The sequence below is a fragment of the Schistocerca gregaria genome, unplaced genomic scaffold, assembly GCF_023897955.1.
Source record: "Schistocerca gregaria isolate iqSchGreg1 unplaced genomic scaffold, iqSchGreg1.2 ptg000169l, whole genome shotgun sequence".
NCBI lineage: Eukaryota > Metazoa > Arthropoda > Insecta > Orthoptera > Acrididae > Schistocerca > Schistocerca gregaria.
In genome coordinates, this window is record NW_026061724.1 from 7772517 (window position 1) to 7786748 (window position 14232).

The following is a 14232-nucleotide window of genomic DNA, read 5'->3' on the forward strand; positions in this document are numbered from 1 at the left end:
TAATATAAAAAGTTAGCAGCTTTCATATTGGCTTTACATTTCCTTAATTGGAACTATTATAGTTCAATTATATTATTAACAGTAATACGCCTCTTTTTGGCTTCAATTAATAAGAATAAGGGTAGTACATACCAATCTTCCACGTCGAAACTGACTGCAATATTTCGCTTCTTATTCTATTTAAGGTTGATTGATAATATCAATACTTTTTGAATGCAACCCAAATGTTATATTTAACTACAACCCTTTATTCTACTCATTGTAATGCTCCTTGGTTTCATTCATGGTATAGTCCTCCTAATAGAACTAGAATAAAAAATATTGTTGATACTGTTCAGATTATAATGTCTGAAGTTTTAAAAATAATTACAATTGGTAGAATTAGTGCAATTTCTACATCAAAAATTAAAAAGATTACTGCGATTAGGAAGAATCGTATTGAGAATGGTATTCGTGCTGATCTTTTTGGATCAAACCCACATTCAAATGGTGATCTTTTTTCTCGATCATTAATTAATTTTTTTGATAGTGTTGTTGCCAGGATTATAACAATTATTGGAATAATCAATCTAATGAAAACTCTTGTTGATAGAATTAGAATTGTTTTTCTTGATTTATATCAAGCTTTCTGATTGGAAGTCAAATGTACTATTTATACTAGAAAAACAATTATCTACCTCATCAATAAATAGAGATATATAAGAATAATCATACTACGTCTACGAAGTGTCAGTATCATGCTGCTGCTTCAAATCCAAAGTGATGTCTTGGTGAAAATTGATTTATTGAGTGTCGAAGTAGACATGTTGATAAAAAGATTGTTCCAATAATTACGTGTAAACCATGGAATCCTGTTGCAACAAAGAATGTTGATCCATAAACTGCATCTGCAATGGTAAAAGGTGCTTCTCAATATTCATATGCTTGAAGTATTGTAAAGTATAGTCCTAATAACACTGTGAAGAATAATCCTTGTAGTGCTTGAGTATGATTAGATTCCATTAAACTATGATGTGCTCAAGTTACTGTTACTCCTGATGCTAAAAGAATAGCTGTATTAAGTAATGGAATTTGTATAGGGTTAAAGGGTTGAATTCCTATGGGAGGTCATAGTATTCCTAGTTCAATTGTTGGTGCTAATCTTCTTCTAAAGAATGCTCAAAAAAAAGAAACGAAAAATAATACCTCTGATGCAATAAATAAAATTATTCCTCATCGTAATCCAATTGATACAAATCCTGTATGTAATCCTTGATATGTTCCTTCTCGTACTACATCTCGTCATCATTGAATTATAGTTAGTAGGGTAATTCCAAATCCAATTATGAATAAGTTAATATTAAATAGGTGGAATCATTTTGCTAGTCCTGATACTAGGACTATTGCTCCAATTGCTCCTGTTAATGGTCAAGGTCTATAGTCTACTAAGTGGAATGGGTGGTTTGAGTGAGTTGTTAACATAGGTTTAATATACTTCTCTAGAATATAGAGTTCTTAGAATTGAGAAAACATAGGCTTGAATTATTACTACTGCTGATTCTAGAATTAATAGAAGTATTTGTCCAATAATTAGTAATGAGATTAAGTTTATTGCTATAGATGGTCCTGTGTTTCCTAATAAGGTTAATAATAAGTGTCCTGCAATTATATTTGCTGCCAACCGTACTGCTAATGTACCTGGTCGAATAACATTACTAATTGTTTCAATTAGTACTATAAATGATATTAATGCAGGCGGTGTACCTTGTGGTACAAGGTGTGTAAATATATGATTAGTATGGTTAATTCATCCAAATAATATAAATCTTAGCCATATAGGTAGGGCAATTGCAAATGTTAATGCTAAATGTCTTGTTCTAGTAAAAATATAAGGGAATAATCCTATGAAATTGTTAAATAATATTATAATAAAAATTGAGATGAAAATGAATGTTGTTCCATTAAATGATTTTGGTCCAAGAAGTGTTTTAAATTCATTATGTAAGGTTAAATTTAGTTTATTTCAGATAATGTTAATTCGTGATGGTGTAAGTCAAAATAGTGATGGGATTAATAATAGTCCTAGAAATGTTCTAGTTCAATTTAATGATAAATTAAAGATGTTAGTTGATGGGTCAAATGTTGAGAATAGATTTGTTATCATTTTCAATTTAAGTTTTTTATTTCAATTGTTCCTTTTTCTGCTCTTTTAATAAGGTTAGGTTTAAATGAGAAGAAGTTTATTTGATTAAACAAGATTAATGTAGCTGAAAATATAATGAATAGTGAGAATCATATAAGAGGGGATATTTGAGGGATTTGGATATAATTTCCCCATCAGAAGTAGTCGTTAATTTACTATTATTTGGTTTAAGAGACCATTACTTACTTTCAGTCATCTGATGAATTTCAAGGTGTACTAATTTTTTTTAGTTACTTTAGATTGACACTCTAATGTTATTTATTTTAACTAACTCCTTAAATTATCTTAGATAATCACTTAATAAATAAATTTACTGAAGTTCTTTCAATTACAATTGGTATAAATCTGTGCTTTGCTCCACAGATTTCTGAGCATTGTCCAAAGAATAATCCAGGTCGATTTATTGTGAATGTTCCTTGATTTAACCGACCTGGCGTTGCATCAATTTTAACCCCTAATGCAGGAACTGCTCATTAGTGTAGAACATCTGATGCTCTTGTTAATACTCGTACTTCTGTATTTATTGGTAGGATTGTTCGGTTATCTACATCTAGTAGTCGGAATCCATCATTTTCTAGGTCTTGTTCTGGTGTTATATAAGTGTCAAATTCTACGTCTATGAAGTCTGAATATTCATATCTTCAATATCATTGTCGTCCAATGGTTTTAATTGTAATTATTGCATCTACTGAATCATCAAGTAAATATAATAGTCGTAATGATGGAAGGGCAATAAAAATTAATGTAATTGCTGGTAAAGCTGTTCAGATTGTTTCAATTAAATGTCCATGAAGTATATTACGGTTAGTATAGGCAATAAATAATATATAACTTAGGGCATAACCTACAATTACTGTAATTAATAATAATACGACCATAGTATGATCATGAAAGAATGATAATTGCTCCATTAATGGTAAAGCTCCATCTTGAAGAGATAAATTTGATCATGTTGCCATTAATAAATATTTTCTAATAAAAGGTCAAACCTTTATTTGTAGAGCTTAAATCTACTGCACTAATCTGCCATATTAGAATCTAGAGATTAATGGTAATTCTGAGTAACTATGTTCTGCAGGAGGGTTATTTTGTAGTCATTCTGTTGATCTTCTTATGTTAGCTCTAAATATAATTGCTCGGTTTGTAATCATTCTTTCTCATATAATTACAATGAATATAATGATTCCTACAATAGAAATTGTAGACCCAATTCTTGATACTACGTTTCATGATGTATATGCGTCTGGGTAGTCAGAGTATCGTCGAGGTATTCCTGCTAATCCTAGGAAGTGTTGAGGAAAGAATGTTAAATTTACTCCAATGAATATAATTGTAAATTGGATTTTTAATCATGTATTATTTATAGTTAATCCTGTAAATAGTGGATATCATTGAATGACACCTCCTATAATTGCAAATACTGCTCCTATAGATAATACATAATGAAAGTGGGCTACTACATAATATGTATCATGTAATACAATATCAAGTGATGAATTTGCTAATACTAATCCTGTTAATCCACCAATTGTAAATAGGAAAATAAATCCTAGAGCTAATAATAATGGTGGATTGAACTTGAATTTAGTTCCATATAATGTAGCTAATCATTTAAATACCTTAATTCCTGTAGGTACAGCAATAATTATTGTTGCTGATGTAAAATATGCTCGTGTGTCAACATCCATTCCTACTGTAAATATATGATGTGCTCATACAATAAATCCTATTAGTCCAATTGATAGTATAGCATAAATTATACCTAATGTTCCAAATGATTCAATTTTTCCTCTTTCTTGACATACAATATGTGAAATAATTCCGAACCCCGGTAGAATTAAAATATAAACTTCTGGGTGTCCAAAGAATCAAAATAGATGTTGATATAGAATTGGGTCACCCCCTCCTGCAGGGTCAAAGAATGATGTATTTAAATTTCGATCTGTTAATAATATAGTAATAGCTCCTGCTGAAACTGGAAGTGAAAGAAGGAGAAGTAATGCTGTAATAGCTACAGATCATACAAATAAAGGTGTTTGATCTAAAGTTATACTTTCTGATCGTATATTAATTGCTGTTGTAATGAAATTCACTGCACCAAGAATAGATGATACACCTGCTAAGTGCAGTGAAAAAATAGCTAGATCTACAGATGCACCCCCGTGTGCAATAGCTCCTGCTAGAGGAGGGTAAACTGTTCATCCTGTACCAGCACCATTATCTACTATAGAAGATGTAAGAAGAAGGGTTAGTGAAGGTGGTAGTAATCAAAAACTTATATTATTTATTCGTGGAAATGCTATATCTGGTGCACCAATTATTAGTGGAACAAGTCAATTACCAAATCCACCAATTATAATAGGTATTACTATAAAGAAAATTATTACGAATGCGTGAGCTGTAATAATAACATTATAAATCTGGTCATCCCCAATTAGAGATCCGGGTTGGCCAAGTTCAGCACGAATAAGTATTCTTATTGATGTTCCTACTATTCCTGCTCATGCTCCAAATATGAAGTATAAAGTACCAATGTCCTTATGGTTTGTTGAGAATAATCATTTTTGCGGTAAGATGGCTGAATTTTAGGTGGTAGACTGTAAATCTACTTATGAGATGTTTTCTCTCTTATCATATTTAGGTCTTATATTCAATTATGATTCTAGACTGCAATTCTAGAGGTGTAAAATTTTACTAAGGCCTAAAAGATTATTCTTTTAATTATAACTTTGAAGGTTATTAGTTTGATTAACTTAAGTCCTTAGTATAATGAAATTAAGGTTGATGTTGAAATCAATCCTATTGTTGAAATTATTACTGTTATAGGAAGAATGATTCTTGATTTTTGGGACTTTATCTTTATAGATCACGAATTTTCTGTGTATGATATAATTAGAGCTGAGAATCTAATACGTATATAGTAGTAGAGTGTAATTGTAGTTAATACAACTATAATAGTTATAATGGTTGTTATATTGTTTTCTATTAATGATTGTATTACAATTCATTTTGGTAAGAATCCAAGGAATGGTGGTAGTCCACCTAAAGATAATAAAGATAAGAATATTATGAATTTAATTTCGGTTTTTATATTTCTGGCTGAATAAATTTGATTTATGAAAAATAAATTTATTTGCTTAAATAATAAAACTATAATTAATCTTAATAGTGAGTAAATAATGAAGTATAGTTCTCAGATGTTTTCTCTGACTGTTAATGAACTAATTATTCAACCTAGATGTCGGATTGATGAATATGCTAAAAGTTGTCGTAAGGATGTGTGATTTAAACCTCCTATTGCCCCAATAATAATTCTTAAGATAATAATTGTTCAAATAAAAGTTCTTAATTGAATACAATAAGATAAGACCATTATTGGGGCGATTTTTTGTCATGTTATTAATGTTAAACAATTATTTCATCTTGATGCTCCTATAACTTCTGGAAATCAGAAATGGAAAGGTGCAGCTCCAATCTTTAATAATAGTCTAGATCTAATTATTATTGATGGGATAAATTCTGTTTCCCATCCCATGGGATATTTTATTTGAATCAGCAAAATTGAAAATAATAATATTGTCGATGCTATTGCTTGGACAATAAAATATTTAATTGATGATACATTTATTATTATATTTTTATTTCTTGTTAGGAGCGGAATAAATGAAAGTAAGTTGATCTCAAGTCCTATTCAAACCCCAAATCAGGAATTTGATGAAATGGACAGGATCGTTCCTATCATTAATGTTGATAGGAAGAGAAGTTTTGTAGAGTTGTTGGTCATTAAAAAGGAGAGGATTGATACCTCTATAAATGGGGTATGAACCCATTAGCTTGTTTAGCTTACCTTTTTACATTAAGGTGTATGATGCACGTTAGTTTTTGATACTAAAGGAGGTAGTTTAATTCTATCTTATGTAATTTTAATGAAGGTAATTTTATTTACTTTATTTACCCTATCAAGGTAACCCTTTAATCAGGCACTTCATTTATTTAATATATAAATCGAAAGTTTTTTTTGAAATTCTTTTATGTATTATTTTGTTTAATTAGGATTAATTTATCCTGCTCATTTTTTTTATATATATATATAATAAATAATTTATATTAATATATTACATTTAATTGAAATTAAAGTATTATAAGTTCATCTTACCATTATCAATTGATTATTTTAATGCAATTATTTACCTAGGATTATAGCTACTTATGTTTTTAGCTTAAAATAGGTTATTATAATATAATATATATATAATATGTAATTTAATATTTAATATTATTATAATTGGATATAATAAATAAAATTATTAATTTAAATATAAAATATTATAATTAATATAAATAATTATATTAATTATAATAATATAATTATGTAAATTATCTATAATTAGATTATTTAACATATATATATGAAAGTTAACTTAATATAAAAAAAGAATTCATATTAATAACATATTATATTAAATTACATAATTGTATAAAATATATTTATTATATTATTTAATCTTTTTTTATTTATTAGTGAAAAGAAAGATTAAATAAGAAAGAATATAATACATTTATTGCTATACATGTTCCATATTAATCTTTAATTATATATAATAGAGAAGTTGTTGTGGTCATACATAGGGGCGTTTCTTTTTTTTGTTAATGTTTGTGGTTTTTTTCTTTTTTTTCTTTAAATATTTGAATCTTTTACTTTTTCCTGAATTAATAGATTTAAAATTTTCTTATTTTTTATTTTTAAAAGTTTTATTCTTGCTTGTTTATTCACTTTTTCTTTGTATTATATGTAAGTTTTGTTAGACTAAATGTTCTTTTTGCAGTAATTTGATTTAATTATCAAGTGATTTTGGATTTAGCAATTGATTTAGTATCGGCATAATTCGTGCCAGCAGCCGCTGTTATACGATTGATACAAGTGAATATTATTGGTTAAAACAGTTGTTTATATTATTAGGGTTGAAATATAAATTTGTAAGGTGAAATGTTAAAATTTATTTGTGGCCCTTTTTATGAATCTGTGAAATTTAAATAATAAACCAGGATTAGATACCCTATTATTTTAAATGTTAATTATATTTACCAGGGTACTATTAGTTAAGGTCTTTAAACCCAAAGAATTTGGCGGTATCTCATTCCATTCAGAGGAACCTACCCCATGATTGATAATACACGATTTACTCTACTTAATTTATTTGTTTGTATATCTCCGTTATCAGAGAATCTTTTTAGAGCTATAATTCTCAAGATTTATAATTATAAAATATTTCAGGTCAAGGTGCAGCTTATAGTTAAGAGGAGGTGGGTTACAATAGATTTTTGTTTATAACGGATTTGATAGTGAAATACTGTTAATGAAGGTGGATTTGATAGTAATTTAATTTATTTAATTTAACTGATATTGGCTCTGAGATGTGTACACATCGCCCGTCGCTCTCATTATTGATTATTCTATTTTATTTTAAAGTAGCTTCAATTTAGATGAGATAAGTCGTAACATAGTAGATGTACTGGAAAGTGTATCTAGGAAGAGTTTCAAGATATAACTTATTAGTAAAGTGTTTCATTTACACTGAAAATTTTTCTGTGAAAATCAGGATATCTTGATTATTTATTTTATTATATTTATTTTTTGTTTATTTAATTATTTAATATAAATAATTTTATTGTATTTTTGTCTTAGTATATTTTATAGAATTGATTTTTTAAATTATAGTTTATTGGTAATGTAAGTGTTTTATGAAATATTATTTTAAATTTTTTTAAGTAGATTTTATTTATTGTACCTTTTGTATCAGGGTTTATCAAAATTTTAGTATTTATTTTACTTGTCTCGATTTGGGTTGATTTATAAATAATTTATAGTTAATGTATCATAATTATTATTAAATTATTTGTAGAAATGAGATGTTAATCGTTTCCCAAGATATCTAGTTTCTTAAGAAAAAATTTAATTTTTTAAAGTTATTTGTTTTTATTTAATTTTTTAAGTAAAAATATTAACTTATTTATTCTTTAAGGGATAAGCTTTGAAGTTAATAACCTATAATTTATTTTATAGAAATATAATAGTAACCTTTAAACCAGCTATCTTTATGATTACGTTTTAGTTCATTATTTTTTATTTTGATTTTATAAATATTTTAGGTTTTTTATTAAGATTATTAATTAAATTTTAAAATTTTTGTAATAATGATAGAATTAGTATATTTATTTGTATGAAATTTTTACCTTGTGAACTTATAATAAGGAACTAGGCAAAATTGATTTCCGCCTGTTTATCAAAAACATGTCCTCTTGTTTATATTTTGAGGTATGGCCTGCTCACTGAGCGTATTTTTAAAGAGCCGCGGTATTTTGACCGTGCAAAGGTAGCATAATCATTAGTCTCTTAATTAGTGGCTGGAATGAATGGCTTGACGAGAAATCAACTGTCTCTTAATAAATTTTTGAATTTAACTTTTGAGTCAAAAGGCTTAAATTCTTCTTTAGGACGAGAAGACCCTATAGAGCTTGACATTTTACTTTTATATAGTTTTTTGTTTGTCTTTCTATATTTAATGATGATGTTTTGTTGGGGTGACATGAAGAATAGATAAACTCTTCGTTATTATATCATTTAATTATGTTTGTTATTTTGATCCATAATTTATGATCATAAGATTAAGTTACCTTAGGGATAACAGCGTAATTGTTTTTGAGAGCTCATATCGACAAAGCAGATTGCGACCTCGATGTTGGATTAAGAAAAATTTTGGGTGCAGGAGCCCAATGATTAGGTCTGTTCGACCTTTAAATTCTTACATGATCTGAGTTCAGACCGGCGTGAGCCAGGTCGGTTTCTATCCTAAGATTGTTAATCCATATTAGTACGAAAGGACCATATGGTTAAAATATTTTTTGTTATATTGATTAATATTAATTTATTTACTATTTTGACAGATTAATGTGTTGAATTTAGAATTCATTTATGTAGATTTTTTCTACAAATAGTATTGATACTTTATGATTTATTTATATTTATTTTGAATTTTCTTTTATTGGTTATTTGTGTTTTAATTAGTGTTGCCTTTTTAACTTTATTAGAGCGTAAGGTTTTAGGTTATATTCAGATTCGAAAGGGTCCAAATAAGGTAGGTTTTGTTGGAATTCCTCAGCCATTTAGAGATGCTATTAAGTTAATTTGTAAGGAGCAGCCAATTCCTATTATATCTAATTACCTACTTTATTATTTTTCCCCTGTTTTTAATTTAATGATTTCTTTAGCCGTTTGAGTAATTTTTCCTTATTTAACTTATATGTGTTCTTTTTCTTATGGATTTTTATTTTTTTTATGTTGTACTAGATTAGGTGTTTATACTGTTATAATTGCTGGTTGATCTTCTAGTTCAAATTATTCATTATTAGGTTCTCTTCGTTCTGTTGCTCAAACAATTTCTTCTGAAGTTAGTTTAGCTTTAATTTTATTGTCTTTAATTATTTTAATTGGTAGTTTTAATATGTTTGATTTTATAAACTATCAGCTTTATTGTTGATTTATTATTATTTCTTTTCCTTTAGCTTTAGCTTGTTTTGCTTCTTGCTTAGCTGAAACTAATCGTACTCCTTTTGATTTTGCTGAAAGGGAATCTGAGTTAGTTTCAGGATTTAATATTGAGTATGGTGCGGGTGGTTTTACTTTAATTTTTTTAGCTGAATATACTAGAATTGTCTTCATAAGAATGTTATTGGCTTTAATTTCTTTGGGCGGTGATTTTTATTTTTTTATATTTTTTATTAAGCTTGCTATTATATCTTTTGGTTTTATTTGGGTTCGTGGAACATTACCACGGTTCCGTTATGATAAATTAATGTACTTAGCTTGAAAAAGTTTTTTACCTTTATCTTTGAAATTTTTTATTTTCTTTATTGGTTTAAAGATTTTATTTATCTCATTTGTTTAGTGAAATTTTTTGAGAAAAGTTAATAGAAGAGTTAAACTTCTAATTTTATGTTTTCAAAACATATGCTTTTCCTAAGCTAATTAACTTTATTCCTTAATTAATTTATCTCATGCGTTTGCGACATGGACATTAATTAAGAAATATGTGAAGTAAATAATTGTTAAGATTTGACCTGTTATAATATAAGGTTCTTCAACAGGTTGTTTACCAATTCACGTTAGTAAGCATACAACAACTACTATAATTCAGAATAAAATTTGATTAATAGGGTAAAATTGAATGCCTCGGAATGGTGTTTTATTATAAAATGGTAAAATTATTAAGATTCTAATTGATAAAAATAATGCAATAACACCTCCTAACTTATTAGGGATAGATCGTAGAATTGCATATGCAAATAGGAAATATCATTCTGGTTGAATGTGAACTGGTGTTACTAATGGGTTGGCAGGTACAAAGTTATCTGGATCTCCTAATAGGTAAGGATTAATTAAACATAGTATAATTAATAATGATGTTATTATTACAAATGTAATAGAATCCTTAAAGGTAAAGTATGGATGGAATGGAATTTTTTCAATATCTCCATTTAGTCCAAGAGGATTATTAGATCCTGTTTGGTGAAGAAAAAATAAATGAATTGCTGCTATAGCAGCAATAATAAATGGTAATACAAAATGGAATGTGAAGAATCGATTTAATGTTGCATTATCAACAGCGAATCATCCTCATACTCATTGGACTAAATCTGTTCCTAAGTATGGGATTGCTGATAATAAATTAGTAATTACTGTTGCACCTCAAAAAGATATTTGGCCTCAGGGTAAGACATATCCTATAAATGCAGTTGCTATAACTAAAAATAAAATCACTGTACCAATTATTCAGGTATGTATATATACATATAAGATCCATAGTAAATTCCCCATCCTACATGTAAGTAAATACAAATAAAAAATATAGATGCTCCATTTGCGTGTAAGGTTCGGATAATTCAACCATTATTTACGTCTCGGCAGATGTGTACTACACTACTGAATGCTATTTCAATATTTGATGTATAATGTATAGCTAAAAATAGTCCAGTTACGATTTGAATTACCAAACATAACCCTAATAGGGATCCAAAATTTCATCAAAATGAAATATTTGTTGGGGCAGGTAAGTCAATTAAAGAGTTATTAATAATTTTAATTAAAGGATGTCTTAATCGTAAGGGTTTATTCATTAGTAATTATCTTATTTTACGAATTGATTAATATTGGTGATTTTAACAACTGCTAGTAGTGCTAAAAATAAATAAATTATTATTATTATTGTAATAATGAATGTTGGTCTATTATATAATTTTTCTAAAGATATTGTTATTTCTTGATAATTGATTGAATTATCAATATTTATAGTTTCGGTGTTTTTGAAAAAGTCTATAAATATAGATATATCTAGAATAATTAATATTAATATGATAAATACTCACATTATTAATGTAATAATTATAGTGATTGATTTAGGCTGAAATATTTCGTTTGATGCAATTCTTGTAATGTAAATAAATAATACTAGTATACCACCAAGAAATGTTAAAAATAAATTATATATGATAATCAATATCTTTCTATTATTGTTCCTGTTATTAATCCAACTAGGAAGGTTTGAAGGATAATAAAAAGCATTATTGATATTGGGTGTCTTAATTTAATAAAATTAATATTTATTACATTTGATAATGATATAATTATTATTTTGATCATTTCAGGGGTTAGTTTATTTAAAATACCGGTTTTGGGGACCGATGATGGAAGCTTTTCCACCTCTGAAGTTTTAAAAGTGGGGGCTGGACTTATTTCCGGTTTACAAGACCGGCGTTTTTTTAAACTATTAAAACTAATGTTTATATTCTCTATTTTTACTTCTTTATTGATTTATTTTGCTGGTGTTTATGTTTTTTCTTCTAAACGTAAACATTTATTAATGGTTCTTTTGAGATTAGAATATATTGTTCTTTCTTTATTTATGTTAGTTATTGTTTTTCTTATTGAGTTTGATTATGATTATTTTTTTCCTGTTATTTTTTTAGTTTTTTCTGTTTGTGAGGGTGCTTTAGGTCTTTCTATTTTAGTTTCAATAATTCGTTCTCATGGTAATGATTTTTTTAATTCTTTTGGTTTATCTTTATGTTAAAGTATTTATTTATAACTATTTTTTTGATCCCTCTTTGTTTATTAAATAATTGTTGATGGTTGGTTCATTCTTTAATGTTTCTGTCGGGTTTTGTTTTTATAATTTGTGTTTATTCATATGCTGATTTGAATATAATTAGATATTATTTTGGTATTGATTATTTTTCTTTTAGTTTAATTTTACTTAGTTTTTGGATTTGTTCTTTAATAATCACTGCTAGTGGTTCAGTTTATTTAAGTTCATATCATTCTAATTTTTTTGTTTTTATGGTTTTGATTTTAATAATTATGCTTTATTGTTCATTTGCTAGATTAAGTCTTCTTTCTTTTTATATTTTTTTTGAGGCTAGATTAGTTCCTACTTTACTTTTAATTTTGGGTTGGGGTTATCAACCTGAGCGTTTGCAGGCTGGTGTTTATTTAATTTTTTATACTTTGGTTGCTAGATTACCTTTATTATTAGTTTTATTTAAGGTTTATGATTTTTCTAATACTTTATATTTTCCTTTATTGGTTGATTTTGGTTCTTATTATTTTATGTTTTATGTATTTATAATTTTGGCTTTTTTAGTTGAGATACCTATGTTTTTGGTTCATTTATGACTTCCTAAGGCTCATGTAGAGGCCCCTATTTCAGGTAGAATAATTCTTGCTGGTGTTTTATTAAAGTTAGGTGGTTATGGTATTTTTCGTGTTATAAAGGTTATTTCTTATTTGGGTTTAAAGTTTAATTATTTTTGATTGTCTTTAGGTTTATCTGGGGGTGTTATTGTAAGATTTATTTGTTTTCGTCAGGTTGATTTAAAGTCTTTAATTGCATATTCTTCTGTTGCTCATAAAAGAATGGTTATTGGTGGATTGATGACTATGAATTGATGAGGTTGTGTAGGTTCTCTTTCTCTAATGGTTGGTCATGGTTTATGTTCTTCTGGTTTATTTTGTTTATGTAATATTATTTAAGAACGTTTAGGTAGACGAAGATTATTAATTAACAAGGGTATAATTAATTTGATGCCAAGAATGGCTTTATGATGATTTCTTTTAAGATCATCAAATATGGCTGCTCCTCCTTCTTTAAATTTGGTAGGTGAAATTAGATTATTAAATAGAATTATATCTTGATCTTCTTTTAGATTCTTTGCTTTGATTTTTTTATCTTTTTTAGAGCTGTTTATACTTTGTATATATATTCTTATTCTCAGCATGGGAATTATTATTCTGGTGTTTATACTTGTTCTCTTGGTTATTTTCGTGAATATCATCTTTTACTTTTACATTGATTGCCTTTAAATATTCTCTGTTTAAAGGGTGAATATTTCTTTGTCTTTTTAGTTTGCTTAAGTATTTTAATTAAAAATATTGTTTTGTGGAATCAATGATATGAAGTTTTTCATCTTAGGCCGTGAATTTATTTTCTATTTGTTCTTTGAGTTTTTTTTCTTTGTTTATTTCGAGAACTATAATTTTTATTTTAGGTATTTATTATTTAATAGTTGATTATAGAGTTTTTGTTGAGTGAGAGCTTTTCAATTTAAATGGTTCTATAGTTGTTATAACTTTAATTTTGGATTGAATATCTCTTATTTTTATATCTTTTGTTATATATATTTCTTCTTTGGTTATTTATTATAGAGAGGATTATATATCTGGTGAAAAGAATATAAATCGTTTTATTATTATTGTTTTAATATTTATTCTTTCTATAGGTTTTTTAATTATTAGTCCTAATTTAATTAGAATTTTATTAGGTTGAGATGGTTTAGGTTTAGTTTCTTATTGTTTAGTTATTTATTATCAAAATGTAAAATCTTATAGTGCTGGTATATTAACTGCACTTTCTAATCGTATTGGTGATGTTGCTATTTTAATTTCTATTGCATGAATGTTAAATTTTGGTGGTTGAAATTATATTTATTATTATGAT